The 25,000-nt window shown below is 40.9% G+C and overlaps 52 non-coding genes across 52 annotated transcripts; all 52 read left to right on the plus strand.

The window, feature by feature from the left end:
- The first annotated feature begins 216 nt into the window (after positions 1-216).
- LOC128002765 (5S ribosomal RNA) lies at positions 217-335 on the plus strand. The gene has a single exon (XR_008175504.1). It is a non-coding gene; the product is annotated as a 5S ribosomal RNA (ribosomal RNA).
- A 365-nt stretch (positions 336-700) lies between these two features.
- LOC127997808 (5S ribosomal RNA) lies at positions 701-819 on the plus strand. The gene has a single exon (XR_008170666.1). It is a non-coding gene; the product is annotated as a 5S ribosomal RNA (ribosomal RNA).
- A 221-nt stretch (positions 820-1,040) lies between these two features.
- Positions 1,041-1,159, plus strand: LOC128003123 (5S ribosomal RNA). The gene has a single exon (XR_008175854.1). It is a non-coding gene; the product is annotated as a 5S ribosomal RNA (ribosomal RNA).
- Positions 1,160-1,927: 768 nt separating this feature from the next.
- LOC127995696 (5S ribosomal RNA) lies at positions 1,928-2,046 on the plus strand. Its single transcript, XR_008168634.1, has one exon. It is a non-coding gene; the product is annotated as a 5S ribosomal RNA (ribosomal RNA).
- A 358-nt stretch (positions 2,047-2,404) lies between these two features.
- On the plus strand, positions 2,405-2,523 carry LOC127996755 (5S ribosomal RNA). The gene has a single exon (XR_008169646.1). It is a non-coding gene; the product is annotated as a 5S ribosomal RNA (ribosomal RNA).
- Positions 2,524-2,889: 366 nt separating this feature from the next.
- Positions 2,890-3,008, plus strand: LOC127997809 (5S ribosomal RNA). The gene has a single exon (XR_008170667.1). It is a non-coding gene; the product is annotated as a 5S ribosomal RNA (ribosomal RNA).
- Positions 3,009-3,229: 221 nt separating this feature from the next.
- On the plus strand, positions 3,230-3,348 carry LOC127996756 (5S ribosomal RNA). Its single transcript, XR_008169647.1, has one exon. It is a non-coding gene; the product is annotated as a 5S ribosomal RNA (ribosomal RNA).
- Positions 3,349-3,569: 221 nt separating this feature from the next.
- LOC127997810 (5S ribosomal RNA) lies at positions 3,570-3,688 on the plus strand. Its single transcript, XR_008170668.1, has one exon. It is a non-coding gene; the product is annotated as a 5S ribosomal RNA (ribosomal RNA).
- Positions 3,689-3,909: 221 nt separating this feature from the next.
- Positions 3,910-4,028, plus strand: LOC128003836 (5S ribosomal RNA). Its single transcript, XR_008176549.1, has one exon. It is a non-coding gene; the product is annotated as a 5S ribosomal RNA (ribosomal RNA).
- A 633-nt stretch (positions 4,029-4,661) lies between these two features.
- Positions 4,662-4,780, plus strand: LOC128003502 (5S ribosomal RNA). Its single transcript, XR_008176225.1, has one exon. It is a non-coding gene; the product is annotated as a 5S ribosomal RNA (ribosomal RNA).
- A 221-nt stretch (positions 4,781-5,001) lies between these two features.
- LOC127996757 (5S ribosomal RNA) lies at positions 5,002-5,120 on the plus strand. Its single transcript, XR_008169648.1, has one exon. It is a non-coding gene; the product is annotated as a 5S ribosomal RNA (ribosomal RNA).
- A 221-nt stretch (positions 5,121-5,341) lies between these two features.
- LOC127997812 (5S ribosomal RNA) lies at positions 5,342-5,460 on the plus strand. The gene has a single exon (XR_008170670.1). It is a non-coding gene; the product is annotated as a 5S ribosomal RNA (ribosomal RNA).
- Positions 5,461-5,681: 221 nt separating this feature from the next.
- Positions 5,682-5,800, plus strand: LOC128003837 (5S ribosomal RNA). The gene has a single exon (XR_008176550.1). It is a non-coding gene; the product is annotated as a 5S ribosomal RNA (ribosomal RNA).
- Positions 5,801-6,431: 631 nt separating this feature from the next.
- LOC128003503 (5S ribosomal RNA) lies at positions 6,432-6,550 on the plus strand. Its single transcript, XR_008176226.1, has one exon. It is a non-coding gene; the product is annotated as a 5S ribosomal RNA (ribosomal RNA).
- Positions 6,551-6,916: 366 nt separating this feature from the next.
- On the plus strand, positions 6,917-7,035 carry LOC127997813 (5S ribosomal RNA). The gene has a single exon (XR_008170671.1). It is a non-coding gene; the product is annotated as a 5S ribosomal RNA (ribosomal RNA).
- Positions 7,036-7,256: 221 nt separating this feature from the next.
- Positions 7,257-7,375, plus strand: LOC127996759 (5S ribosomal RNA). The gene has a single exon (XR_008169650.1). It is a non-coding gene; the product is annotated as a 5S ribosomal RNA (ribosomal RNA).
- Positions 7,376-7,596: 221 nt separating this feature from the next.
- Positions 7,597-7,715, plus strand: LOC128002766 (5S ribosomal RNA). The gene has a single exon (XR_008175505.1). It is a non-coding gene; the product is annotated as a 5S ribosomal RNA (ribosomal RNA).
- Positions 7,716-8,080: 365 nt separating this feature from the next.
- On the plus strand, positions 8,081-8,199 carry LOC128003124 (5S ribosomal RNA). The gene has a single exon (XR_008175855.1). It is a non-coding gene; the product is annotated as a 5S ribosomal RNA (ribosomal RNA).
- Positions 8,200-8,967: 768 nt separating this feature from the next.
- Positions 8,968-9,086, plus strand: LOC127995708 (5S ribosomal RNA). Its single transcript, XR_008168645.1, has one exon. It is a non-coding gene; the product is annotated as a 5S ribosomal RNA (ribosomal RNA).
- A 358-nt stretch (positions 9,087-9,444) lies between these two features.
- Positions 9,445-9,563, plus strand: LOC127996760 (5S ribosomal RNA). The gene has a single exon (XR_008169651.1). It is a non-coding gene; the product is annotated as a 5S ribosomal RNA (ribosomal RNA).
- Positions 9,564-9,929: 366 nt separating this feature from the next.
- Positions 9,930-10,048, plus strand: LOC128004401 (5S ribosomal RNA). The gene has a single exon (XR_008177092.1). It is a non-coding gene; the product is annotated as a 5S ribosomal RNA (ribosomal RNA).
- A 221-nt stretch (positions 10,049-10,269) lies between these two features.
- On the plus strand, positions 10,270-10,388 carry LOC127996761 (5S ribosomal RNA). Its single transcript, XR_008169652.1, has one exon. It is a non-coding gene; the product is annotated as a 5S ribosomal RNA (ribosomal RNA).
- Positions 10,389-10,609: 221 nt separating this feature from the next.
- LOC127997814 (5S ribosomal RNA) lies at positions 10,610-10,728 on the plus strand. The gene has a single exon (XR_008170672.1). It is a non-coding gene; the product is annotated as a 5S ribosomal RNA (ribosomal RNA).
- A 221-nt stretch (positions 10,729-10,949) lies between these two features.
- On the plus strand, positions 10,950-11,068 carry LOC128003838 (5S ribosomal RNA). Its single transcript, XR_008176551.1, has one exon. It is a non-coding gene; the product is annotated as a 5S ribosomal RNA (ribosomal RNA).
- A 632-nt stretch (positions 11,069-11,700) lies between these two features.
- On the plus strand, positions 11,701-11,819 carry LOC128003505 (5S ribosomal RNA). Its single transcript, XR_008176228.1, has one exon. It is a non-coding gene; the product is annotated as a 5S ribosomal RNA (ribosomal RNA).
- Positions 11,820-12,185: 366 nt separating this feature from the next.
- Positions 12,186-12,304, plus strand: LOC127996762 (5S ribosomal RNA). The gene has a single exon (XR_008169653.1). It is a non-coding gene; the product is annotated as a 5S ribosomal RNA (ribosomal RNA).
- A 221-nt stretch (positions 12,305-12,525) lies between these two features.
- On the plus strand, positions 12,526-12,644 carry LOC128002767 (5S ribosomal RNA). Its single transcript, XR_008175506.1, has one exon. It is a non-coding gene; the product is annotated as a 5S ribosomal RNA (ribosomal RNA).
- A 365-nt stretch (positions 12,645-13,009) lies between these two features.
- LOC127997815 (5S ribosomal RNA) lies at positions 13,010-13,128 on the plus strand. Its single transcript, XR_008170673.1, has one exon. It is a non-coding gene; the product is annotated as a 5S ribosomal RNA (ribosomal RNA).
- A 221-nt stretch (positions 13,129-13,349) lies between these two features.
- On the plus strand, positions 13,350-13,468 carry LOC128003125 (5S ribosomal RNA). Its single transcript, XR_008175856.1, has one exon. It is a non-coding gene; the product is annotated as a 5S ribosomal RNA (ribosomal RNA).
- A 768-nt stretch (positions 13,469-14,236) lies between these two features.
- On the plus strand, positions 14,237-14,355 carry LOC127995719 (5S ribosomal RNA). Its single transcript, XR_008168656.1, has one exon. It is a non-coding gene; the product is annotated as a 5S ribosomal RNA (ribosomal RNA).
- Positions 14,356-14,713: 358 nt separating this feature from the next.
- On the plus strand, positions 14,714-14,832 carry LOC127996763 (5S ribosomal RNA). The gene has a single exon (XR_008169654.1). It is a non-coding gene; the product is annotated as a 5S ribosomal RNA (ribosomal RNA).
- Positions 14,833-15,198: 366 nt separating this feature from the next.
- LOC127997816 (5S ribosomal RNA) lies at positions 15,199-15,317 on the plus strand. The gene has a single exon (XR_008170674.1). It is a non-coding gene; the product is annotated as a 5S ribosomal RNA (ribosomal RNA).
- Positions 15,318-15,538: 221 nt separating this feature from the next.
- LOC127996765 (5S ribosomal RNA) lies at positions 15,539-15,657 on the plus strand. Its single transcript, XR_008169655.1, has one exon. It is a non-coding gene; the product is annotated as a 5S ribosomal RNA (ribosomal RNA).
- Positions 15,658-15,878: 221 nt separating this feature from the next.
- LOC127997818 (5S ribosomal RNA) lies at positions 15,879-15,997 on the plus strand. Its single transcript, XR_008170676.1, has one exon. It is a non-coding gene; the product is annotated as a 5S ribosomal RNA (ribosomal RNA).
- Positions 15,998-16,218: 221 nt separating this feature from the next.
- Positions 16,219-16,337, plus strand: LOC128003840 (5S ribosomal RNA). Its single transcript, XR_008176553.1, has one exon. It is a non-coding gene; the product is annotated as a 5S ribosomal RNA (ribosomal RNA).
- A 633-nt stretch (positions 16,338-16,970) lies between these two features.
- LOC128003506 (5S ribosomal RNA) lies at positions 16,971-17,089 on the plus strand. Its single transcript, XR_008176229.1, has one exon. It is a non-coding gene; the product is annotated as a 5S ribosomal RNA (ribosomal RNA).
- Positions 17,090-17,310: 221 nt separating this feature from the next.
- Positions 17,311-17,429, plus strand: LOC127996766 (5S ribosomal RNA). Its single transcript, XR_008169656.1, has one exon. It is a non-coding gene; the product is annotated as a 5S ribosomal RNA (ribosomal RNA).
- Positions 17,430-17,650: 221 nt separating this feature from the next.
- LOC127997819 (5S ribosomal RNA) lies at positions 17,651-17,769 on the plus strand. The gene has a single exon (XR_008170677.1). It is a non-coding gene; the product is annotated as a 5S ribosomal RNA (ribosomal RNA).
- Positions 17,770-17,990: 221 nt separating this feature from the next.
- On the plus strand, positions 17,991-18,109 carry LOC128003841 (5S ribosomal RNA). Its single transcript, XR_008176554.1, has one exon. It is a non-coding gene; the product is annotated as a 5S ribosomal RNA (ribosomal RNA).
- Positions 18,110-18,740: 631 nt separating this feature from the next.
- On the plus strand, positions 18,741-18,859 carry LOC128003507 (5S ribosomal RNA). The gene has a single exon (XR_008176230.1). It is a non-coding gene; the product is annotated as a 5S ribosomal RNA (ribosomal RNA).
- A 366-nt stretch (positions 18,860-19,225) lies between these two features.
- Positions 19,226-19,344, plus strand: LOC127997820 (5S ribosomal RNA). The gene has a single exon (XR_008170678.1). It is a non-coding gene; the product is annotated as a 5S ribosomal RNA (ribosomal RNA).
- Positions 19,345-19,565: 221 nt separating this feature from the next.
- Positions 19,566-19,684, plus strand: LOC127996767 (5S ribosomal RNA). Its single transcript, XR_008169657.1, has one exon. It is a non-coding gene; the product is annotated as a 5S ribosomal RNA (ribosomal RNA).
- A 221-nt stretch (positions 19,685-19,905) lies between these two features.
- LOC128002768 (5S ribosomal RNA) lies at positions 19,906-20,024 on the plus strand. Its single transcript, XR_008175507.1, has one exon. It is a non-coding gene; the product is annotated as a 5S ribosomal RNA (ribosomal RNA).
- Positions 20,025-20,389: 365 nt separating this feature from the next.
- LOC128003126 (5S ribosomal RNA) lies at positions 20,390-20,508 on the plus strand. Its single transcript, XR_008175857.1, has one exon. It is a non-coding gene; the product is annotated as a 5S ribosomal RNA (ribosomal RNA).
- A 768-nt stretch (positions 20,509-21,276) lies between these two features.
- Positions 21,277-21,395, plus strand: LOC127995731 (5S ribosomal RNA). Its single transcript, XR_008168668.1, has one exon. It is a non-coding gene; the product is annotated as a 5S ribosomal RNA (ribosomal RNA).
- A 358-nt stretch (positions 21,396-21,753) lies between these two features.
- On the plus strand, positions 21,754-21,872 carry LOC127996768 (5S ribosomal RNA). The gene has a single exon (XR_008169658.1). It is a non-coding gene; the product is annotated as a 5S ribosomal RNA (ribosomal RNA).
- Positions 21,873-22,238: 366 nt separating this feature from the next.
- On the plus strand, positions 22,239-22,357 carry LOC127997822 (5S ribosomal RNA). The gene has a single exon (XR_008170679.1). It is a non-coding gene; the product is annotated as a 5S ribosomal RNA (ribosomal RNA).
- Positions 22,358-22,578: 221 nt separating this feature from the next.
- LOC128004489 (5S ribosomal RNA) lies at positions 22,579-22,697 on the plus strand. Its single transcript, XR_008177177.1, has one exon. It is a non-coding gene; the product is annotated as a 5S ribosomal RNA (ribosomal RNA).
- Positions 22,698-23,465: 768 nt separating this feature from the next.
- LOC127995742 (5S ribosomal RNA) lies at positions 23,466-23,584 on the plus strand. The gene has a single exon (XR_008168679.1). It is a non-coding gene; the product is annotated as a 5S ribosomal RNA (ribosomal RNA).
- Positions 23,585-23,942: 358 nt separating this feature from the next.
- Positions 23,943-24,061, plus strand: LOC127996769 (5S ribosomal RNA). Its single transcript, XR_008169659.1, has one exon. It is a non-coding gene; the product is annotated as a 5S ribosomal RNA (ribosomal RNA).
- Positions 24,062-24,428: 367 nt separating this feature from the next.
- On the plus strand, positions 24,429-24,547 carry LOC127997823 (5S ribosomal RNA). Its single transcript, XR_008170680.1, has one exon. It is a non-coding gene; the product is annotated as a 5S ribosomal RNA (ribosomal RNA).
- Positions 24,548-24,768: 221 nt separating this feature from the next.
- LOC127996771 (5S ribosomal RNA) lies at positions 24,769-24,887 on the plus strand. Its single transcript, XR_008169662.1, has one exon. It is a non-coding gene; the product is annotated as a 5S ribosomal RNA (ribosomal RNA).
- The last annotated feature ends 113 nt before the right edge of the window (positions 24,888-25,000 follow it).

Raw genomic sequence — 25,000 nt, forward strand, 5'->3', positions numbered from 1 at the left:
GACATTTTTCACTTAGTTTTTAATAATTTTGCCAAAAAATAGAGTCAATGCCCGATCTCTGAATCTTAGCAGGTTTAGGTCTGGTTAGTACTTTTATGAGAGACTGCCTAGGAATACCAGGTGCTTTAAGCTTTTGGGTTTTCTTTCCTACTTATATAATGTACTGGCGATAAGATTGGCTGTTCTTTAAATAGCCCTCTCTTTGCAGCAGACTTCGCTTACGGCCATACCAACCTGGCTATGCCCGATCTCGTCTGATCTCGGAAGCTAAGCAGGTTTGGGCCTGGTTAGTACTTGGATGGGAGCCCGCCTGGGTATACCAGGTGCTGTAAGCTTTTTGGACATTTTTCACTTAGTATATAATAATTTTGCCAAAAAATAGAGTCAATGCCCGATCTCTGAATATTAGCAGGTTTGGGCCTGGTTAGTACATGGATGGGAGACTGCCTGGGAATACCAGGTGCTTTAATCTTTTTGGAAAATTTCACGAATTATATAATAATCTTTCATTAAAAAAAAAAAAAAGATTCAATGCCCGATCTCTGAATCTTAGCAGGTTTAGGTCTGGTTAGTACTTTGATGAGAGACTGCCTAGGAATACCAGGTGCTTTTAGCTTTTGGGTTTTCTTTCCTACTTATATAATGTACTGGCGATTAGATTGGCTGGTCTTTAAATAGCCCTCTCTTTGCAGCAGTCTTCGCTTACGGCCATACCAACCTGGCTATGCCTGATCTCGTCTGATCTCTGAAGCTAAGCAGGTTTGGGCCTGGTTAGTACTTGGATGGGAGACCGCCTGGGAATACCAGGTGCTGTAAGCTTTTTGGACATTTTTCTCTTAGTTTTTAATAATTTTGCCAAAAAATAGAGTCAATGCCCGATCTCTGAATCTTAGCAGGTTTAGGTCTGGTTAGTACTTTTATGAGAGACTGCCTAGGAATACCAGGTGCTTTAAGCTTTTGGGTTTTCTTTCCTACTTATATAATGTACTGGCGATAAGATTGGCTGGTCTTTAAATAGCCCTCTCTTTGCAGCAGACTTCGCTTACGGCCATACCAACCTGGCTATGTCCGATCTTGTCTGATCTCGGAAGCTAAGCAGGTTTGGGCCTGGTTAGTACTTGGATGGGAGACCGCCTGGGAATTCCAGGTGCTGTAAGCTTTTTGGACATTTTTCACTTAGTATATAATAATTTTGCCAAAAAATAGAGTCAGTGCCTGATCTCTGAATATTAGCAGGTTTGGGCCTGTTTAGTACATGGATGGGAGACTGCCTGGGAATATACTGCCTTTAATTATAATTTTGCATTATTGAGACACTGTTTTCCTAATGAATGTTGTTCAGTGCTTTGACGCAATGTATTTTGTTTAAAGCACTATATAAATAAAGGTGATTGATTGATTGATTGAATACCAGGTGCTGTAAGCTTTTTGGACATTTTTCACTTAGTATATAATAATTTTGCCAAAAAAAAAGTCAATGCCCGATCTCTGAATATTTGCAGGTTTGGGCCTGGTTAGTACATGGATGGGAGACAGCCTGGGAATACCAGGTGCTTTAATCTTTTTGGAAAATTTCACGAATTATATAATAATCTTTCATTAAAAAAAAAAAAAAGAGTCAATGCCCGATCTCTGAATCTTAGCAGGTTTGGGCCTGGTTAGTACTTGGATGGGAGACCGCCTGGGAATACCAGGTGCTGTAAACTTTTTGGACATTTTTCACTTAGTTTATAATAATTTTGCCAAAAAATAGAGTCAATGCCCGATCTCTGAATCTTAGCAGGTTTAGGTCTGGTTAGTTTTTTTATTAGAGACTGCCTAGGAATACCAGGTGCTTTAAGCTTTTGGGTTTTCTTTACTACTTATATAATGTACTGGCGATAAGATTGGCTGTTCTTTAAATAGCCCTCTCTTTGCAGCAGACTTCGCTTACGGCCATACCAACCTGGCTATGCCCGATCTCGTCTGATCTCGGAAGCTAAGCAGGTTTGGGCCTGGTTAGTACTTGGATGGGAGACCGCCTGGGAATACCAGGTGCTGTAAGCTTTCTGGACATTTTTCACTTAGTATATAATAATTTTGCCAAAAAATAGAGTCAATGCCCGATCTCTGAATATTTGCAGGTTTGGGCCTGGTTAGTACTTGGATGGGAGACCGCCTGGGAATACCAGGTGCTGTAAGCTTTTTGGACATTTTTCTCTTAGTTTTTAATAATTTTGCCAAAAAATAGAGTCAATGCCCGATCTCTGAATCTTAGCAGGTTTAGGTCTGGTTAGTACTTTTATGAGAGACTGCCTAGGAATACCAGGTGCTTTAAGCTTTTGGGTTTTCTTTCCTACTTATATAATGTACTGGCGATAAGATTGGCTGGTCTTTAAATAGCCCTCTCTTTGCAGCAGACTTCGCTTACGGCCATACCAACCTGGCTATGTCCGATCTCGTCTGATCTCGGAAGCTAAGCAGGTTTGGGCCTGGTTAGTACTTGGATGGGAGACCGCCTGGGAATACCAGGTGCTGTAAGCTTTTTGGACATTTTTCACTTAGTTTTTAATAATTTTGCCAAAAAATAGAGTCAATGCCCGATCTCTGAATATTAGCAGGTTTGGGCCTGGTTAGTACATGGATGGGAGACTGCCTGGGAATACCAGGTGCTTTAATCTTTTTGGAAAATTTCACGAATTATATAATAATCTTTCATTAAAAAAAAAAAAAAAGATTCAATGCCCGATCTCTGAATCTTAGCAGGTTTAGGTCTGGTTAGTACTTTGATGAGAGACTGCCTAGGAATACCAGGTGCTTTTAGCTTTTGGGTTTTCTTTCCTACTTATATAATGTACTGGCGATTAGATTGGCTGGTCTTTAAATAGCCCTCTCTTTGCAGCAGTCTTCGCTTACGGCCATACCAACCTGGCTATGCCTGATCTCGTCTGATCTCTGAAGCTAAGCAGGTTTGGGCCTGGTTAGTACTTGGATGGGAGACCGCCTGGGAATACCAGGTGCTGTAAGCTTTTTGGACATTTTTCTCTTAGTTTTTAATAATTTTGCCAAAAAATAGAGTCAATGCCCGATCTCTGAATCTTAGCAGGTTTAGGTCTGGTTAGTACTTTTATGAGAGACTGCCTAGGAATACCAGGTGCTTTAAGCTTTTGGGTTTTCTTTCCTACTTATATAATGTACTGGCGATAAGATTGGCTGGTCTTTAAATAGCCCTCTCTTTGCAGCAGATTTCGCTTACGGCCATACCAACCTGGCTATGTCCGATCTCGTCTGATCTCGGAAGCTAAGCAGGTTTGGGCCTGGTTAGTACTTGGATGGGAGACCGCCTGGGAATACCAGGTGCTGTAAGCTTTTTGGACATTTTTCACTTAGTTTTTAATAATTTTGCCAAAAAATAGAGTCAATGCCCGATCTCTGAATCTTAGCAGGTTTAGGTCTGGTTAGTACTTTGATGAGAGACTGCCTAGGAATACCAGGTGCTTTTAGCTTTTGGGTTTTCTTTCCTACTTATATAATGTACTGGCGATTAGATTGGCTGGTCTTTAAATAGCCCTCTCTTTGCAGCAGTCTTCGCTTACGGCCATACCAACCTGGCTATGCCTGATCTCGTCTGATCTCTGAAGCTAAGCAGGTTTGGGCCTGGTTAGTACTTGGATGGGAGACCGCCTGGGAATACCAGGTGCTGTAAGCTTTTTGGACATTTTTCTCTTAGTTTTTAATAATTTTGCCAAAAAATAGAGTCAATGCCCGATCTCTGAATCTTAGCAGGTTTAGGTCTGGTTAGTACTTTTATGAGAGACTGCCTAGGAATACCAGGTGCTTTAAGCTTTTGGGTTTTCTTTCCTACTTATATAATGTACTGGCGATAAGATTGGCTGGTCTTTAAATACCCCTCTCTTTGCAGCAGACTTTGCTTATGGCCATACCAACCTGGCTATGTCCGATCTTGTCTGATCTCGGAAGCTAAGCAGGTTTGGGCCTGGTTAGTACTTGGATGGGAGACCGCCTGGGAATTCCAGGTGCTGTAAGCTTTTTGGACATTTTTCACTTAGTATATAATAATTTTGCCAAAAAATAGAGTCAGTGCCTGATCTCTGAATATTAGCAGGTTTGGGCCTGTTTAGTACATGGATGGGAGACTGCCTGGGAATATACTGCCTTTAATTATAATTTTGCATTATTGAGACACTGTTTTCCTAATGAATGTTGTTCAGTGCTTTGACGCAATGTATTTTGTTTAAAGCACTATATAAATAAAGGTGACTGATTGATTGATTGAATACCAGGTGCTGTAAGCTTTTTGGACATTTTTCACTTAGTATATAATAATTTTTCCAAAAAATAGAGTCAATGCCCGATCTCTGAATATTAGCAGGTTTGGGCCTGGTTAGTACATGGATGGGAGACTGCCTGGGAATACCAGGTGCTTTAATCTTTTTGGAAAATTTCACGAATTATATAATAATCTTTCATTAAAAAAAAAAAAAAAGATTCAATGCCTGATCTCTGAATCTTAGCAGGTTTAGGTCTGGTTAGTACTTTGATGAGAGACTGCCTAGGAATACCAGGTGCTTTTAGCTTTTGGGTTTTCTTTCCTACTTATATAATGTACTGGCGATAAGATTGGCTGGTCTTTAAATAGCCCTCTCTTTGCAGCAGACTTCGCTTACGGCCATACCAACCTGGCTATGTCCGATCTCGTCTGATCTCGCAAGCTAAGCAGGTTTGGGCCTGGTTAGTACTTGGATGGGAGACCGCCTGGGAATACCAGGTGCTGTAAGCTTTTTGGACATTTTTCACTTAGTTTTTAATAATTTTGCCAAAAAATAGAGTCAATGCCCGATCTCTGAATCTTAGCAGGTTTAGGTCTGGTTAGTACTTTTATGAGAGACTGCCTAGGAATACCAGGTGCTTTAAGCTTTTGGGTTTTCTTTCCTACTTATATAATGTACTGGCGATAAGATTGGCTGGTCTTTAAATAGCCCTCTCTTTGCAGCAGACTTCGCTTACGGCCATACCAACCTGGCTATGTCCGATCTCGTCTGATCTCGGAAGCTAAGCAGGTTTGGGCCTGGTTAGTACTTGGATGGGAGACCGCCTGGGAATACCAGGTGCTGTAAGCTTTTTGGACATTTTTCACTTAGTTTTTAATAATTTTGCCAAAAAATAGAGTCAATGCCCGATCTCTGAATCTTAGCAGGTTTAGGTCTGGTTAGTACTTTGATGAGAGACTGCCTAGGAATACCAGGTGCTTTTAGCTTTTGGGTTTTCTTTCCTACTTATATAATGTACTGGCGATTAGATTGGCTGGTCTTTAAATAGCCCTCTCTTTGCAGCAGTCTTCGCTTACGGCCATACCAACCTGGCTATGCCTGATCTCGTCTGATCTCTGAAGCTAAGCAGGTTTGGGCCTGGTTAGTACTTGGATGGGAGACCGCCTGGGAATACCAGGTGCTGTAAGCTTTTTGGACATTTTTCTCTTAGTTTTTAATAATTTTGCCAAAAAATAGAGTCAATGCCCGATCTCTGAATCTTAGCAGGTTTAGGTCTGGTTAGTACTTTTATGAGAGACTGCCTAGGAATACCAGGTGCTTTAAGCTTTTGGGTTTTCTTTCCTACTTATATAATGTACTGGCGATAAGATTGGCTGGTCTTTAAATACCCCTCTCTTTGCAGCAGACTTCGCTTATGGCCATACCAACCTGGCTATGTCCGATCTTGTCTGATCTCGGAAGCTAAGCAGGTTTGGGCCTGGTTAGTACTTGGATGGGAGACCGCCTGGGAATTCCAGGTGCTGTAAGCTTTTTGGACATTTTTCACTTAGTATATAATAATTTTGCCAAAAAATAGAGTCAGTGCCTGATCTCTGAATATTAGCAGGTTTGGGCCTGTTTAGTACATGGATGGGAGACTGCCTGGGAATATACTGCCTTTAATTATAATTTTGCATTATTGAGACACTGTTTTCCTAATGAATGTTGTTCAGTGCTTTGACGCAATGTATTTTGTTTAAAGCACTATATAAATAAAGGTGACTGATTGATTGATTGAATACCAGGTGCTGTAAGCTTTTTGGACATTTTTCACTTAGTATATAATAATTTTTCCAAAAAATAGAGTCAATGCCCGATCTCTGAATATTAGCAGGTTTGGGCCTGGTTAGTACATGGATGGGAGACTGCCTGGGAATACCAGGTGCTTTAATCTTTTTGGAAAATTTCACGAATTATATAATAATCTTTCATTAAAAAAAAAAAAAGATTCAATGCCTGATCTCTGAATCTTAGCAGGTTTAGGTCTGGTTAGTACTTTGATGAGAGACTGCCTAGGAATACCAGGTGCTTTTAGCTTTTGGGTTTTCTTTCCTACTTATATAATGTACTGGCGATAAGATTGGCTGGTCTTTAAATAGCCCTCTCTTTGCAGCAGACTTCGCTTACGGCCATACCAACCTGGCTATGTCCGATCTCGTCTGATCTCGCAAGCTAAGCAGGTTTGGGCCTGGTTAGTACTTGGATGGGAGACCGCCTGGGAATACCAGGTGCTGTAAGCTTTTTGGACATTTTTCACTTAGTTTTTAATAATTTTGCCAAAAAATAGAGTCAATGCCCGATCTCTGAATATTAGCAGGTTTGGGCCTGGTTAGTACATGGATGGGAGACTGCCTGGGAATACCAGGTGCTTTAATCTTTTTGGAAAATTTCACGAATTATATAATAATCTTTCATTAAAAAAAAAAAAAAAGATTCAATGCCCGATCTCTGAATCTTAGCAGGTTTAGGTCTGGTTAGTACTTTGATGAGAGACTGCCTAGGAATACCAGGTGCTTTTAGCTTTTGGGTTTTCTTTCCTACTTATATAATGTACTGGCGATTAGATTGGCTGGTCTTTAAATAGCCCTCTCTTTGCAGCAGTCTTCGCTTACGGCCATACCAACCTGGCTATGCCTGATCTCGTCTGATCTCTGAAGCTAAGCAGGTTTGGGCCTGGTTAGTACTTGGATGGGAGACCGCCTGGGAATACCAGGTGCTGTAAGCTTTTTGGACATTTTTCTCTTAGTTTTTAATAATTTTGCCAAAAAATAGAGTCAATGCCCGATCTCTGAATCTTAGCAGGTTTAGGTCTGGTTAGTACTTTTATGAGAGACTGCCTAGGAATACCAGGTGCTTTAAGCTTTTGGGTTTTCTTTCCTACTTATATAATGTACTGGCGATAAGATTGGCTGGTCTTTAAATAGCCCTCTCTTTGCAGCAGACTTCGCTTACGGCCATACCAACCTGGCTATGTCCGATCTCGTCTGATCTCGGAAGCTAAGCAGGTTTGGGCCTGGTTAGTACTTGGATGGGAGACCGCCTGGGAATACCAGGTGCTGTAAGCTTTTTGGACATTTTTCACTTAGTTTTTAATAATTTTGCCAAAAAATAGAGTCAATGCCCGATCTCTGAATCTTAGCAGGTTTAGGTCTGGTTAGTACTTTTATGAGAGACTGCCTAGGAATACCAGGTGCTTTAAGCTTTTGGGTTTTCTTTCCTACTTATATAATGTACTGGCGATAAGATTGGCTGTTCTTTAAATAGCCCTCTCTTTGCAGCAGACTTCGCTTACGGCCATACCAACCTGGCTATGCCCGATCTCGTCTGATCTCGGAAGCTAAGCAGGTTTGGGCCTGGTTAGTACTTGGATGGGAGCCCGCCTGGGTATACCAGGTGCTGTAAGCTTTTTGGACATTTTTCACTTAGTATATAATAATTTTGCCAAAAAATAGAGTCAATGCCCGATCTCTGAATATTAGCAGGTTTGGGCCTGGTTAGTACATGGATGGGAGACTGCCTGGGAATACCAGGTGCTTTAATCTTTTTGGAAAATTTCACGAATTATATAATAATCTTTCATTAAAAAAAAAAAAAAGATTCAATGCCCGATCTCTGAATCTTAGCAGGTTTAGGTCTGGTTAGTACTTTGATGAGAGACTGCCTAGGAATACCAGGTGCTTTTAGCTTTTGGGTTTTCTTTCCTACTTATATAATGTACTGGCGATAAGATTGGCTGGTCTTTAAATAGCCCTCTCTTTGCAGCAGACTTCGCTTACGGCCATACCAACCTGGCTATGTCCGATCTTGTCTGATCTCGGAAGCTAAGCAGGTTTGGGCCTGGTTAGTACTTGGATGGGAGACCGCCTGGGAATTCCAGGTGCTGTAAGCTTTTTGGACATTTTTCACTTAGTATATAATAATTTTGCCAAAAAATAGAGTCAGTGCCTGATCTCTGAATATTAGCAGGTTTGGGCCTGTTTAGTACATGGATGGGAGACTGCCTGGGAATATACTGCCTTTAATTATAATTTTGCATTATTGAGACACTGTTTTCCTAATGAATGTTGTTCAGTGCTTTGACGCAATGTATTTTGTTTAAAGCACTATATAAATAAAGGTGATTGATTGATTGATTGAATACCAGGTGCTGTAAGCTTTTTGGACATTTTTCACTTAGTATATAATAATTTTGCCAAAAAAAAAGTCAATGCCCGATCTCTGAATATTTGCAGGTTTGGGCCTGGTTAGTACATGGATGGGAGACAGCCTGGGAATACCAGGTGCTTTAATCTTTTTGGAAAATTTCACGAATTATATAATAATCTTTCATTAAAAAAAAAAAAAAGAGTCAATGCCCGATCTCTGAATCTTAGCAGGTTTGGGCCTGGTTAGTACTTGGATGGGAGACCGCCTGGGAATACCAGGTGCTGTAAACTTTTTGGACATTTTTCACTTAGTTTATAATAATTTTGCCAAAAAATAGAGTCAATGCCCGATCTCTGAATCTTAGCAGGTTTAGGTCTGGTTAGTTTTTTTATTAGAGACTGCCTAGGAATACCAGGTGCTTTAAGCTTTTGGGTTTTCTTTACTACTTATATAATGTACTGGCGATAAGATTGGCTGTTCTTTAAATAGCCCTCTCTTTGCAGCAGACTTCGCTTACGGCCATACCAACCTGGCTATGCCCGATCTCGTCTGATCTCGGAAGCTAAGCAGGTTTGGGCCTGGTTAGTACTTGGATGGGAGACCGCCTGGGAATACCAGGTGCTGTAAGCTTTTTGGACATTTTTCACTTAGTATATAATAATTTTGCCAAAAAATAGAGTCAATGCCCGATCTCTGAATATTTGCAGGTTTGGGCCTGGTTAGTACTTGGATGGGAGACCGCCTGGGAATACCAGGTGCTGTAAGCTTTTTGGACATTTTTCTCTTAGTTTTTAATAATTTTGCCAAAAAATAGAGTCAATGCCCGATCTCTGAATCTTAGCAGGTTTAGGTCTGGTTAGTACTTTTATGAGAGACTGCCTAGGAATACCAGGTGCTTTAAGCTTTTGGGTTTTCTTTCCTACTTATATAATGTACTGGCGATAAGATTGGCTGGTCTTTAAATAGCCCTCTCTTTGCAGCAGACTTCGCTTACGGCCATACCAACCTGGCTATGTCCGATCTCGTCTGATCTCGGAAGCTAAGCAGGTTTGGGCCTGGTTAGTACTTGGATGGGAGACCGCCTGGGAATACCAGGTGCTGTAAGCTTTTTGGACATTTTTCACTTAGTTTTTAATAATTTTGCCAAAAAATAGAGTCAATGCCCGATCTCTGAATATTAGCAGGTTTGGGCCTGGTTAGTACATGGATGGGAGACTGCCTGGGAATACCAGGTGCTTTAATCTTTTTGGAAAATTTCACGAATTATATAATAATCTTTCATTAAAAAAAAAAAAAAAGATTCAATGCCCGATCTCTGAATCTTAGCAGGTTTAGGTCTGGTTAGTACTTTGATGAGAGACTGCCTAGGAATACCAGGTGCTTTTAGCTTTTGGGTTTTCTTTCCTACTTATATAATGTACTGGCGATTAGATTGGCTGGTCTTTAAATAGCCCTCTCTTTGCAGCAGTCTTCGCTTACGGCCATACCAACCTGGCTATGCCTGATCTCGTCTGATCTCTGAAGCTAAGCAGGTTTGGGCCTGGTTAGCACTTGGATGGGAGACCGCCTGGGAATACCAGGTGCTGTAAGCTTTTTGGACATTTTTCTCTTAGTTTTTAATAATTTTGCCAAAAAATAGAGTCAATGCCCGATCTCTGAATCTTAGCAGGTTTAGGTCTGGTTAGTACTTTTATGAGAGACTGCCTAGGAATACCAGGTGCTTTAAGCTTTTGGGTTTTCTTTCCTACTTATATAATGTACTGGCGATAAGATTGGCTGGTCTTTAAATAGCCCTCTCTTTGCAGCAGACTTCGCTTACGGCCATACCAACCTGGCTATGTCCGATCTCGTCTGATCTCGGAAGCTAAGCAGGTTTGGGCCTGGTTAGTACTTGGATGGGAGACCGCCTGGGAATACCAGGTGCTGTAAGCTTTTTGGACATTTTTCACTTAGTTTTTAATAATTTTGCCAAAAAATAGAGTCAATGCCCGATCTCTGAATCTTAGCAGGTTTAGGTCTGGTTAGTACTTTGATGAGAGACTGCCTAGGAATACCAGGTGCTTTTAGCTTTTGGGTTTTCTTTCCTACTTATATAATGTACTGGCGATTAGATTGGCTGGTCTTTAAATAGCCCTCTCTTTGCAGCAGTCTTCGCTTACGGCCATACCAACCTGGCTATGCCTGATCTCGTCTGATCTCTGAAGCTAAGCAGGTTTGGGCCTGGTTAGTACTTGGATGGGAGACCGCCTGGGAATACCAGGTGCTGTAAGCTTTTTGGACATTTTTCTCTTAGTTTTTAATAATTTTGCCAAAAAATAGAGTCAATGCCCGATCTCTGAATCTTAGCAGGTTTAGGTCTGGTTAGTACTTTTATGAGAGACTGCCTAGGAATACCAGGTGCTTTAAGCTTTTGGGTTTTCTTTCCTACTTATATAATGTACTGGCGATAAGATTGGCTGGTCTTTAAATACCCCTCTCTTTGCAGCAGACTTCGCTTATGGCCATACCAACCTGGCTATGTCCGATCTTGTCTGATCTCGGAAGCTAAGCAGGTTTGGGCCTGGTTAGTACTTGGATGGGAGACCGCCTGGGAATTCCAGGTGCTGTAAGCTTTTTGGACATTTTTCACTTAGTATATAATAATTTTGCCAAAAAATAGAGTCAGTGCCTGATCTCTGAATATTAGCAGGTTTGGGCCTGTTTAGTACATGGATGGGAGACTGCCTGGGAATATACTGCCTTTAATTATAATTTTGCATTATTGAGACACTGTTTTCCTAATGAATGTTGTTCAGTGCTTTGACGCAATGTATTTTGTTTAAAGCACTATATAAATAAAGGTGACTGATTGATTGATTGAATACCAGGTGCTGTAAGCTTTTTGGACATTTTTCACTTAGTATATAATAATTTTTCCAAAAAATAGAGTCAATGCCCGATCTCTGAATATTAGCAGGTTTGGGCCTGGTTAGTACATGGATGGGAGACTGCCTGGGAATACCAGGTGCTTTAATCTTTTTGGAAAATTTCACGAATTATATAATAATCTTTCATTAAAAAAAAAAAAAAGATTCAATGCCTGATCTCTGAATCTTAGCAGGTTTAGGTCTGGTTAGTACTTTGATGAGAGACTGCCTAGGAATACCAGGTGCTTTTAGCTTTTGGGTTTTCTTTCCTACTTATATAATGTACTGGCGATAAGATTGGCTGGTCTTTAAATAGCCCTCTCTTTGCAGCAGACTTCGCTTACGGCCATACCAACCTGGCTATGTCCGATCTCGTCTGATCTCGCAAGCTAAGCAGGTTTGGGCCTGGTTAGTACTTGGATGGGAGACCGCCTGGGAATACCAGGTGCTGTAAGCTTTTTGGACATTTTTCACTTAGTTTTTAATAATTTTGCCAAAAAATAGAGTCAATGCCCGATCTCTGAATATTAGCAGGTTTGGGCCTGGTTAGTACATGGATGGGAGACTGCCTGGGAATACCAGGTGCTTTAATCTTTTTGGAAAATTTCACGAATTATATAATAATCTTTCATTAAAAAAAAAAAAAAAGATTCAATGCCCGATCTCTGAATCTTAGCAGGTTTAGGTCTGGTTAGTACTTTTATGAGAGACTGCCTAGGAATACCAGGTGCTTTAAGCTTTTGGGTTTTCTTTCCTACTTATATAATGTACTGGCGATAAGATTGGCTGGTCTTTAAATAGCCCTCTCTTTGCAGCAGACTTCGCTTACGGCCATACCAACCTGGCTATGTCCGATCTCGTCTGATCTCGGAAGCTAAGCAGGTTTGGGCCTGGTTAGTACTTGGATGGGAGACCGCCTGGGAATACCAGGTGCTGTAAGCTTTTTGGACATTTTTCACTTAGTTTTTAATAATTTTGCCAAAAAATAGAGTCAATGCCCGATCTCTGAATCTTAGCAGGTTTAGGTCTGGTTAGTACTTTTATGAGAGACTGCCTAGGAATACCAGGTGCTTTAAGCTTTTGGGTTTTCTTTCCTACTTATATAATGTACTGGCGATAAGATTGGCTGTTCTTTAAATAGCCCTCTCTTTGCAGCAGACTTCGCTTACGGCCATACCAACCTGGCTATGCCCGATCTCGTCTGATCTCGGAAGCTAAGCAGGTTTGGGCCTGGTTAGTACTTGGATGGGAGCCCGCCTGGGTATACCAGGTGCTGTAAGCTTTTTGGACATTTTTCACTTAGTATATAATAATTTTGCCAAAAAATAGAGTCAATGCCCGATCTCTGAATATTAGCAGGTTTGGGCCTGGTTAGTACATGGATGGGAGACTGCCTGGGAATACCAGGTGCTTTAATCTTTTTGGAAAATTTCACGAATTATATAATAATCTTTCATTAAAAAAAAAAAAAAGATTCAATGCCCGATCTCTGAATCTTAGCAGGTTTAGGTCTGGTTAGTACTTTGATGAGAGACTGCCTAGGAATACCAGGTGCTTTTAGCTTTTGGGTTTTCTTTCCTACTTATATAATGTACTGGCGATTAGATTGGCTGGTCTTTAAATAGCCCTCTCTTTGCAGCAGTCTTCGCTTACGGCCATACCAACCTGGCTATGCCTGATCTCGTCTGATCTCTGAAGCTAAGCAGGTTTGGGCCTGGTTAGTACTTGGATGGGAGACCGCCTGGGAATACCAGGTGCTGTAAGCTTTTTGGACATTTTTCTCTTAGTTTTTAATAATTTTGCCAAAAAATAGAGTCAATGCCCGATCTCTGAATCTTAGCAGGTTTAGGTCTGGTTAGTACTTTTATGAGAGACTGCCTAGGAATACCAGGTGCTTTAAGCTTTTGGGTTTTCTTTCCTACTTATATAATGTACTGGCGATAAGATTGGCTGGTCTTTAAATAGCCCTCTCTTTGCAGCAGACTTCGCTTACGGCCATACCAACCTGGCTATGTCCGATCTTGTCTGATCTCGGAAGCTAAGCAGGTTTGGGCCTGGTTAGTACTTGGATGGGAGACCGCCTGGGAATTCCAGGTGCTGTAAGCTTTTTGGACATTTTTCACTTAGTATATAATAATTTTGCCAAAAAATAGAGTCAGTGCCTGATCTCTGAATATTAGCAGGTTTGGGCCTGTTTAGTACATGGATGGGAGACTGCCTGGGAATATACTGCCTTTAATTATAATTTTGCATTATTGAGACACTGTTTTCCTAATGAATGTTGTTCAGTGCTTTGACGCAATGTATTTTGTTTAAAGCACTATATAAATAAAGGTGATTGATTGATTGATTGAATACCAGGTGCTGTAAGCTTTTTGGACATTTTTCACTTAGTATATAATAATTTTGCCAAAAAAAAAGTCAATGCCCGATCTCTGAATATTTGCAGGTTTGGGCCTGGTTAGTACATGGATGGGAGACAGCCTGGGAATACCAGGTGCTTTAATCTTTTTGGAAAATTTCACGAATTATATAATAATCTTTCATTAAAAAAAAAAAAAAGAGTCAATGCCCGATCTCTGAATCTTAGCAGGTTTGGGCCTGGTTAGTACTTGGATGGGAGACCGCCTGGGAATACCAGGTGCTGTAAACTTTTTGGACATTTTTCACTTAGTTTATAATAATTTTGCCAAAAAATAGAGTCAATGCCCGATCTCTGAATCTTAGCAGGTTTAGGTCTGGTTAGTTTTTTTATTAGAGACTGCCTAGGAATACCAGGTGCTTTAAGCTTTTGGGTTTTCTTTACTACTTATATAATGTACTGGCGATAAGATTGGCTGTTCTTTAAATAGCCCTCTCTTTGCAGCAGACTTCGCTTACGGCCATACCAACCTGGCTATGCCCGATCTCGTCTGATCTCGGAAGCTAAGCAGGTTTGGGCCTGGTTAGTACTTGGATGGGAGACCGCCTGGGAATACCAGGTGCTGTAAGCTTTCTGGACATTTTTCACTTAGTATATAATAATTTTGCCAAAAAATAGAGTCAATGCCCGATCTCTGAATATTTGCAGGTTTGGGCCTGGTTAGTACTTGGATGGGAGACCGCCTGGGAATACCAGGTGCTGTAAGCTTTTTGGACATTTTTCTCTTAGTTTTTAATAATTTTGCCAAAAAATAGAGTCAATGCCCGATCTCTGAATCTTAGCAGGTTTAGGTCTGGTTAGTACTTTTATGAGAGACTGCCTAGGAATACCAGGTGCTTTAAGCTTTTGGGTTTTCTTTCCTACTTATATAATGTACTGGCGATAAGATTGGCTGGTCTTTAAATAGCCCTCTCTTTGCAGCAGACTTCGCTTACGGCCATACCAACCTGGCTATGTCCGATCTCGTCTGATCTCGGAAGCTAAGCAGGTTTGGGCCTGGTTAGTACTTGGATGGGAGACCGCCTGGGAATACCAGGTGCTGTAAGCTTTTTGGACATTTTTCACTTAGTTTTTAATAATTTTGCCAAAAAATAGAGTCAATGCCCGATCTCTGAATATTAGCAGGTTTGGGCCTGGTTAGTACATGGATGGGAGACTGCCTGGGAATACCAGGTGCTTTAATCTTTTTGGAAAATTTCACGAATTATATAATAATCTTTCATTAAAAAAAAAAAAAAAGATTCAATGCCCGATCTCTGAATCTTAGCAGGTTTAGGTCTGGTTAGTACTTTGATGAGAGACTGCCTAGGAATACCAGGTGCTTTTAGCTTTTGGGTTTTCTTTCCTACTTATATAATGTACTGGCGATTAGATTGGCTGGTCTTTAAATAGCCCTCTCTTTGCAGCAGTCTTCGCTTACGGCCATACCAACCTGGCTATGCCTGATCTCGTCTGATCTCTGAAGCTAAGCAGGTTTGGGCCTGGTTAGTACTTGGATGGGAGACCGCCTGGGAATACCAGGTGCTGTAAGCTTTTTGGACATTTTTCTCTTAGTTTTTAATAATTTTGCCAAAAAATAGAGTCAATGCCCGATCTCTGAATCTTAGCAGGTTTAGGTCTGGTTAGTACTTTTATGAGAGACTGCCTAGGAATACCAGGTGCTTTAAGCTTTTGGGTTTTCTTTCCTACTTATATAATGTACTGGCGATAAGATTGGCTGGTCTTTAAATAGCCCTCTCTTTGCAGCAGATTTCGCTTACGGCCATACCAACCTGGCTATGTCCGATCTCGTCTGATCTCGGAAGCTAAGCAGGTTTGGGCCTGGTTAGTACTTGGATGGGAGACCGCCTGGGAATACCAGGTGCTGTAAGCTTTTTGGACATTTTTCACTTAGTTTTTAATAATTTTGCCAAAAAATAGAGTCAATGCCCGATCTCTGAATCTTAGCAGGTTTAGGTCTGGTTAGTACTTTGATGAGAGACTGCCTAGGAATACCAGGTGCTTTTAGCTTTTGGGTTTTCTTTCCTACTTATATAATGTACTGGCGATTAGATTGGCTGGTCTTTAAATAGCCCTCTCTTTGCAGCAGTCTTCGCTTACGGCCATACCAACCTGGCTATGCCTGATCTCGTCTGATCTCTGAAGCTAAGCAGGTTTGGGCCTGGTTAGTACTTGGATGGGAGACCGCCTGGGAATACCAGGTGCTGTAAGCTTTTTGGACATTTTTCTCTTAGTTTTTAATAATTTTGCCAAAAAATAGAGTCAATGCCCGATCTCTGAATCTTAGCAGGTTTAGGTCTGGTTAGTACTTTTATGAGAGACTGCCTAGGAATACCAGGTGCTTTAAGCTTTTGGGTTTTCTTTCCTACTTATATAATGTACTGGCGATAAGATTGGCTGGTCTTTAAATACCCCTCTCTTTGCAGCAGACTTTGCTTATGGCCATACCAACCTGGCTATGTCCGATCTTGTCTGATCTCGGAAGCTAAGCAGGTTTGGGCCTGGTTAGTACTTGGATGGGAGACCGCCTGGGAATTCCAGGTGCTGTAAGCTTTTTGGACATTTTTCACTTAGTATATAATAATTTTGCCAAAAAATAGAGTCAGTGCCTGATCTCTGAATATTAGCAGGTTTGGGCCTGTTTAGTACATGGATGGGAGACTGCCTGGGAATATACTGCCTTTAATTATAATTTTGCATTATTGAGACACTGTTTTCCTAATGAATGTTGTTCAGTGCTTTGACGCAATGTATTTTGTTTAAAGCACTATATAAATAAAGGTGACTGATTGATTGATTGAATACCAGGTGCTGTAAGCTTTTTGGACATTTTTCACTTAGTATATAATAATTTTTCCAAAAAATAGAGTCAATGCCCGATCTCTGAATATTAGCAGGTTTGGGCCTGGTTAGTACATGGATGGGAGACTGCCTGGGAATACCAGGTGCTTTAATCTTTTTGGAAAATTTCACGAATTATATAATAATCTTTCATTAAAAAAAAAAAAAAAGATTCAATGCCTGATCTCTGAATCTTAGCAGGTTTAGGTCTGGTTAGTACTTTGATGAGAGACTGCCTAGGAATACCAGGTGCTTTTAGCTTTTGGGTTTTCTTTCCTACTTATATAATGTACTGGCGATAAGATTGGCTGGTCTTTAAATAGCCCTCTCTTTGCAGCAGACTTCGCTTACGGCCATACCAACCTGGCTATGTCCGATCTCGTCTGATCTCGCAAGCTAAGCAGGTTTGGGCCTGGTTAGTACTTGGATGGGAGACCGCCTGGGAATACCAGGTGCTGTAAGCTTTTTGGACATTTTTCACTTAGTTTTTAATAATTTTGCCAAAAAATAGAGTCAATGCCCGATCTCTGAATCTTAGCAGGTTTAGGTCTGGTTAGTACTTTTATGAGAGACTGCCTAGGAATACCAGGTGCTTTAAGCTTTTGGGTTTTCTTTCCTACTTATATAATGTACTGGCGATAAGATTGGCTGGTCTTTAAATAGCCCTCTCTTTGCAGCAGACTTCGCTTACGGCCATACCAACCTGGCTATGTCCGATCTCGTCTGATCTCGGAAGCTAAGCAGGTTTGGGCCTGGTTAGTACTTGGATGGGAGACCGCCTGGGAATACCAGGTGCTGTAAGCTTTTTGGACATTTTTCACTTAGTTTTTAATAATTTTGCCAAAAAATAGAGTCAATGCCCGATCTCTGAATCTTAGCAGGTTTAGGTCTGGTTAGTACTTTGATGAGAGACTGCCTAGGAATACCAGGTGCTTTTAGCTTTTGGGTTTTCTTTCCTACTTATATAATGTACTGGCGATTAGATTGGCTGGTCTTTAAATAGCCCTCTCTTTGCAGCAGTCTTCGCTTACGGCCATACCAACCTGGCTATGCCTGATCTCGTCTGATCTCTGAAGCTAAGCAGGTTTGGGCCTGGTTAGTACTTGGATGGGAGACCGCCTGGGAATACCAGGTGCTGTAAGCTTTTTGGACATTTTTCTCTTAGTTTTTAATAATTTTGCCAAAAAATAGAGTCAATGCCCGATCTCTGAATCTTAGCAGGTTTAGGTCTGGTTAGTACTTTTATGAGAGACTGCCTAGGAATACCAGGTGCTTTAAGCTTTTGGGTTTTCTTTCCTACTTATATAATGTACTGGCGATAAGATTGGCTGGTCTTTAAATACCCCTCTCTTTGCAGCAGACTTCGCTTATGGCCATACCAACCTGGCTATGTCCGATCTTGTCTGATCTCGGAAGCTAAGCAGGTTTGGGCCTGGTTAGTACTTGGATGGGAGACCGCCTGGGAATTCCAGGTGCTGTAAGCTTTTTGGACATTTTTCACTTAGTATATAATAATTTTGCCAAAAAATAGAGTCAGTGCCTGATCTCTGAATATTAGCAGGTTTGGGCCTGTTTAGTACATGGATGGGAGACTGCCTGGGAATATACTGCCTTTAATTATAATTTTGCATTATTGAGACACTGTTTTCCTAATGAATGTTGTTCAGTGCTTTGACGCAATGTATTTTGTTTAAAGCACTATATAAATAAAGGTGACTGATTGATTGATTGAATACCAGGTGCTGTAAGCTTTTTGGACATTTTTCACTTAGTATATAATAATTTTTCCAAAAAATAGAGTCAATGCCCGATCTCTGAATATTAGCAGGTTTGGGCCTGGTTAGTACATGGATGGGAGACTGCCTGGGAATACCAGGTGCTTTAATCTTTTTGGAAAATTTCACGAATTATATAATAATCTTTCATTAAAAAAAAAAAAAGATTCAATGCCTGATCTCTGAATCTTAGCAGGTTTAGGTCTGGTTAGTACTTTGATGAGAGACTGCCTAGGAATACCAGGTGCTTTTAGCTTTTGGGTTTTCTTTCCTACTTATATAATGTACTGGCGATAAGATTGGCTGGTCTTTAAATAGCCCTCTCTTTGCAGCAGACTTCGCTTACGGCCATACCAACCTGGCTATGTCCGATCTCGTCTGATCTCGCAAGCTAAGCAGGTTTGGGCCTGGTTAGTACTTGGATGGGAGACCGCCTGGGAATACCAGGTGCTGTAAGCTTTTTGGACATTTTTCACTTAGTTTTTAATAATTTTGCCAAAAAATAGAGTCAATGCCCGATCTCTGAATATTAGCAGGTTTGGGCCTGGTTAGTACATGGATGGGAGACTGCCTGGGAATACCAGGTGCTTTAATCTTTTTGGAAAATTTCACGAATTATATAATAATCTTTCATTAAAAAAAAAAAAAAAGATTCAATGCCCGATCTCTGAATCTTAGCAGGTTTAGGTCTGGTTAGTACTTTGATGAGAGACTGCCTAGGAATACCAGGTGCTTTTAGCTTTTGGGTTTTCTTTCCTACTTATATAATGTACTGGCGATTAGATTGGCTGGTCTTTAAATAGCCCTCTCTTTGCAGCAGTCTTCGCTTACGGCCATACCAACCTGGCTATGCCTGATCTCGTCTGATCTCTGAAGCTAAGCAGGTTTGGGCCTGGTTAGTACTTGGATGGGAGACCGCCTGGGAATACCAGGTGCTGTAAGCTTTTTGGACATTTTTCTCTTAGTTTTTAATAATTTTGCCAAAAAATAGAGTCAATGCCCGATCTCTGAATCTTAGCAGGTTTAGGTCTGGTTAGTACTTTTATGAGAGACTGCCTAGGAATACCAGGTGCTTTAAGCTTTTGGGTTTTCTTTCCTACTTATATAATGTACTGGCGATAAGATTGGCTGGTCTTTAAATAGCCCTCTCTTTGCAGCAGACTTCGCTTACGGCCATACCAACCTGGCTATGTCCGATCTCGTCTGATCTCGGAAGCTAAGCAGGTTTGGGCCTGGTTAGTACTTGGATGGGAGACCGCCTGGGAATACCAGGTGCTGTAAGCTTTTTGGACATTTTTCACTTAGTTTTTAATAATTTTGCCAAAAAATAGAGTCAATGCCCGATCTCTGAATCTTAGCAGGTTTAGGTCTGGTTAGTACTTTTATGAGAGACTGCCTAGGAATACCAGGTGCTTTAAGCTTTTGGGTTTTCTTTCCTACTTATATAATGTACTGGCGATAAGATTGGCTGTTCTTTAAATAGCCCTCTCTTTGCAGCAGACTTCGCTTACGGCCATACCAACCTGGCTATGCCCGATCTCGTCTGATCTCGGAAGCTAAGCAGGTTTGGGCCTGGTTAGTACTTGGATGGGAGCCCGCCTGGGTATACCAGGTGCTGTAAGCTTTTTGGACATTTTTCACTTAGTATATAATAATTTTGCCAAAAAATAGAGTCAATGCCCGATCTCTGAATATTAGCAGGTTTGGGCCTGGTTAGTACATGGATGGGAGACTGCCTGGGAATACCAGGTGCTTTAATCTTTTTGGAAAATTTCACGAATTATATAATAATCTTTCATTAAAAAAAAAAAAAAGATTCAATGCCCGATCTCTGAATCTTAGCAGGTTTAGGTCTGGTTAGTACTTTGATGAGAGACTGCCTAGGAATACCAGGTGCTTTTAGCTTTTGGGTTTTCTTTCCTACTTATATAATGTACTGGCGATAAGATTGGCTGGTCTTTAAATAGCCCTCTCTTTGCAGCAGACTTCGCTTACGGCCATACCAACCTGGCTATGTCCGATCTTGTCTGATCTCGGAAGCTAAGCAGGTTTGGGCCTGGTTAGTACTTGGATGGGAGACCGCCTGGGAATTCCAGGTGCTGTAAGCTTTTTGGACATTTTTCACTTAGTATATAATAATTTTGCCAAAAAATAGAGTCAGTGCCTGATCTCTGAATATTAGCAGGTTTGGGCCTGTTTAGTACATGGATGGGAGACTGCCTGGGAATATACTGCCTTTAATTATAATTTTGCATTATTGAGACACTGTTTTCCTAATGAATGTTGTTCAGTGCTTTGACGCAATGTATTTTGTTTAAAGCACTATATAAATAAAGGTGATTGATTGATTGATTGAATACCAGGTGCTGTAAGCTTTTTGGACATTTTTCACTTAGTATATAATAATTTTGCCAAAAAAAAAGTCAATGCCCGATCTCTGAATATTTGCAGGTTTGGGCCTGGTTAGTACATGGATGGGAGACAGCCTGGGAATACCAGGTGCTTTAATCTTTTTGGAAAATTTCACGAATTATATAATAATCTTTCATTAAAAAAAAAAAAAAGAGTCAATGCCCGATCTCTGAATCTTAGCAGGTTTGGGCCTGGTTAGTACTTGGATGGGAGACCGCCTGGGAATACCAGGTGCTGTAAACTTTTTGGACATTTTTCACTTAGTTTATAATAATTTTGCCAAAAAATAGAGTCAATGCCCGATCTCTGAATCTTAGCAGGTTTAGGTCTGGTTAGTTTTTTTATTAGAGACTGCCTAGGAATACCAGGTGCTTTAAGCTTTTGGGTTTTCTTTACTACTTATATAATGTACTGGCGATAAGATTGGCTGTTCTTTAAATAGCCCTCTCTTTGCAGCAGACTTCGCTTACGGCCATACCAACCTGGCTATGCCCGATCTCGTCTGATCTCGGAAGCTAAGCAGGTTTGGGCCTGGTTAGTACTTGGATGGGAGACCGCCTGGGAATACCAGGTGCTGTAAGCTTTTTGGACATTTTTCACTTAGTATATAATAATTTTGCCAAAAAATAGAGTCAATGCCCGATCTCTGAATATTTGCAGGTTTGGGCCTGGTTAGTACTTGGATGGGAGACCGCCTGGGAATACCAGGTGCTGTAAGCTTTTTGGACATTTTTCTCTTAGTTTTTAATAATTTTGCCAAAAAATAGAGTCAATGCCCGATCTCTGAATCTTAGCAGGTTTAGGTCTGGTTAGTACTTTTATGAGAGACTGCCTAGGAATACCAGGTGCTTTAAGCTTTTGGGTTTTCTTTCCTACTTATATAATGTACTGGCGATAAGATTGGCTGGTCTTTAAATAGCCCTCTCTTTGCAGCAGACTTCGCTTACGGCCATACCAACCTGGCTATGTCCGATCTCGTCTGATCTCGGAAGCTAAGCAGGTTTGGGCCTGGTTAGTACTTGGATGGGAGACCGCCTGGGAATACCAGGTGCTGTAAGCTTTTTGGACATTTTTCACTTAGTTTTTAATAATTTTGCCAAAAAATAGAGTCAATGCCCGATCTCTGAATATTAGCAGGTTTGGGCCTGGTTAGTACATGGATGGGAGACTGCCTGGGAATACCAGGTGCTTTAATCTTTTTGGAAAATTTCACGAATTATATAATAATCTTTCATTAAAAAAAAAAAAAAAGATTCAATGCCCGATCTCTGAATCTTAGCAGGTTTAGGTCTGGTTAGTACTTTGATGAGAGACTGCCTAGGAATACCAGGTGCTTTTAGCTTTTGGGTTTTCTTTCCTACTTATATAATGTACTGGCGATTAGATTGGCTGGTCTTTAAATAGCCCTCTCTTTGCAGCAGTCTTCGCTTACGGCCATACCAACCTGGCTATGCCTGATCTCGTCTGATCTCTGAAGCTAAGCAGGTTTGGGCCTGGTTAGTACTTGGATGGGAGACCGCCTGGGAATACCAGGTGCTGTAAGCTTTTTGGACATTTTTCTCTTAGTTTTTAATAATTTTGCCAAAAAATAGAGTCAATGCCCGATCTCTGAATCTTAGCAGGTTTAGGTCTGGTTAGTACTTTTATGAGAGACTGCCTAGGAATACCAGGTGCTTTAAGCTTTTGGGTTTTCTTTCCTACTTATATAATGTACTGGCGATAAGATTGGCTGGTCTTTAAATAGCCCTCTCTTTGCAGCAGACTTCGCTTACGGCCATACCAACCTGGCTATGTCTGATCTTGTCTGATCTCGGAAGCTAAGCAGGTTTGGGCCTGGTTAGTACTTGGATGGGAGACCGCCTGGGAATTCCAGGTGCTGTAAGCTTTTTGGACATTTTTCACTTAGTATATAATAATTTTGCCAAAAAATAGAGTCAGTGCCTGATCTCTGAATATTAGCAGGTTTGGGCCTGTTTAGTACATGGATGGGAGACTGCCTGGGAATATACTGCCTTTAATTATAATTTTGCATTATTGAGACACTGTTTTCCTAATGAATGTTGTTCAGTGCTTTGACGCAATGTATTTTGTTTAAAGCACTATATAAATAAAGGTGATTGATTGATTGATTGAATACCAGGTGCTGTAAGCTTTTTGGACATTTTTCACTTAGTATATAATAATTTTGCCAAAAAAAAAGTCAATGCCCGATCTCTGAATATTTGCAGGTTTGGGCCTGGTTAGTACATGGATGGGAGACAGCCTGGGAATACCAGGTGCTTTAATCTTTTTGGAAAATTTCACGAATTATATAATAATCTTTCATTAAAAAAAAAAAAAAGAGTCAATGCCCGATCTCTGAATCTTAGCAGGTTTGGGCCTGGTTAGTACTTGGATGGGAGACCGCCTGGGAATACCAGGTGCTGTAAACTTTTTGGACATTTTTCACTTAGTTTATAATAATTTTGCCAAAAAATAGAGTCAATGCCCGATCTCTGAATCTTAGCAGGTTTAGGTCTGGTTAGTTTTTTTATTAGAGACTGCCTAGGAATACCAGGTGCTTTAAGCTTTTGGGTTTTCTTTACTACTTATATAATGTACTGGCGATAAGATTGGCTGTTCTTTAAATAGCCCTCTCTTTGCAGCAGACTTCGCTTACGGCCATACCAACCTGGCTATGCCCGATCTCGTCTGATCTCGGAAGCTAAGCAGGTTTGGGCCTGGTTAGTACTTGGATGGGAGACCGCCTGGGAATACCAGGTGCTGTAAGCTTTTTGGACATTTTTCACTTAGTATATAATAATTTTGCCAAAAAATAGAGTCAATGCCCGATCTCTGAATATTTGCAGGTTTGGGCCTGGTTAGTACTTGGATGGGAGACCGCCTGGGAATACCAGGTGCTGTAAGCTTTTTGGACATTTTTCTCTTAGTTTTTAATAATTTTGCCAAAAAATAGAGTCAATGCCCGATCTCTGAATCTTAGCAGGTTTAGGTCTGGTTAGTACTTTTATGAGAGACTGCCTAGGAATACCAGGTGCTTTAAGCTTTTGGGTTTTCTTTCCTACTTATATAATGTACTGGCGATAAGATTGGCTGGTCTTTAAATAGCCCTCTCTTTGCAGCAGACTTCGCTTACGGCCATACCAACCTGGCTATGTCCGATCTCGTCTGATCTCGGAAGCTAAGCAGGTTTGGGCCTGGTTAGTACTTGGATGGGAGACCGCCTGGGAATACCAGGTGCTGTAAGCTTTTTGGACATTTTTCACTTAGTTTTTAATAATTTTGCCAAAAAATAGAGTCAATGCCCGATCTCTGAATATTAGCAGGTTTGGGCCTGGTTAGTACATGGATGGGAGACTGCCTGGGAATACCAGGTGCTTTAATCTTTTTGGAAAATTTCACAAATTATATAATAATCTTTCATTAAAAAAAAAAAAAAAAGATTCAATGCCCGATCTCTGAATCTTAGCAGGTTTAGGTCTGGTTAGTACTTTGATGAGAGACTGCCTAGGAATACCAGGTGCTTTTAGCTTTTGGGTTTTCTTTCCTACTTATATAATGTACTGGCGATTAGATTGGCTGGTCTTTAAATAGCCCTCTCTTTGCAGCAGTCTTCGCTTACGGCCATACCAACCTGGCTATGCCTGATCTCGTCTGATCTCTGAAGCTAAGCAGGTTTGGGCCTGGTTAGTACTTGGATGGGAGACCGCCTGGGAATACCAGGTGCTGTAAGCTTTTTGGACATTTTTCTCTTAGTTTTTAATAATTTTGCCAAAAAATAGAGTCAATGCCCGATCTCTGAATCTTAGCAGGTTTAGGTCTGGTTAGTACTTTTATGAGAGACTGCCTAGGAATACCAGGTGCTTTAAGCTTTTGGGTTTTCTTTCCTACTTATATAATGTACTGGCGATAAGATTGGCTGGTCTTTAAATAGCCCTCTCTTTGCAGCAGACTTCGCTTACGGCCATACCAACCTGGCTATGTCCGATCTCGTCTGATCTCGGAAGCTAAGCAGGTTTGGGCCTGGTTAGTACTTGGATGGGAGACCGCCTGGGAATACCAGGTGCTGTAAGCTTTTTGGACATTTTTCACTTAGTTTTTAATAATTTTGCCAAAAAATAGAGTCAATGCCCGATCTCTGAATCTTAGCAGGTTTAGGTCTGGTTAGTACTTTGATGAGAGACTGCC

This window comes from Carassius gibelio, chromosome B22 (assembly GCF_023724105.1).
Source record: "Carassius gibelio isolate Cgi1373 ecotype wild population from Czech Republic chromosome B22, carGib1.2-hapl.c, whole genome shotgun sequence".
NCBI lineage: Eukaryota > Metazoa > Chordata > Actinopteri > Cypriniformes > Cyprinidae > Carassius > Carassius gibelio.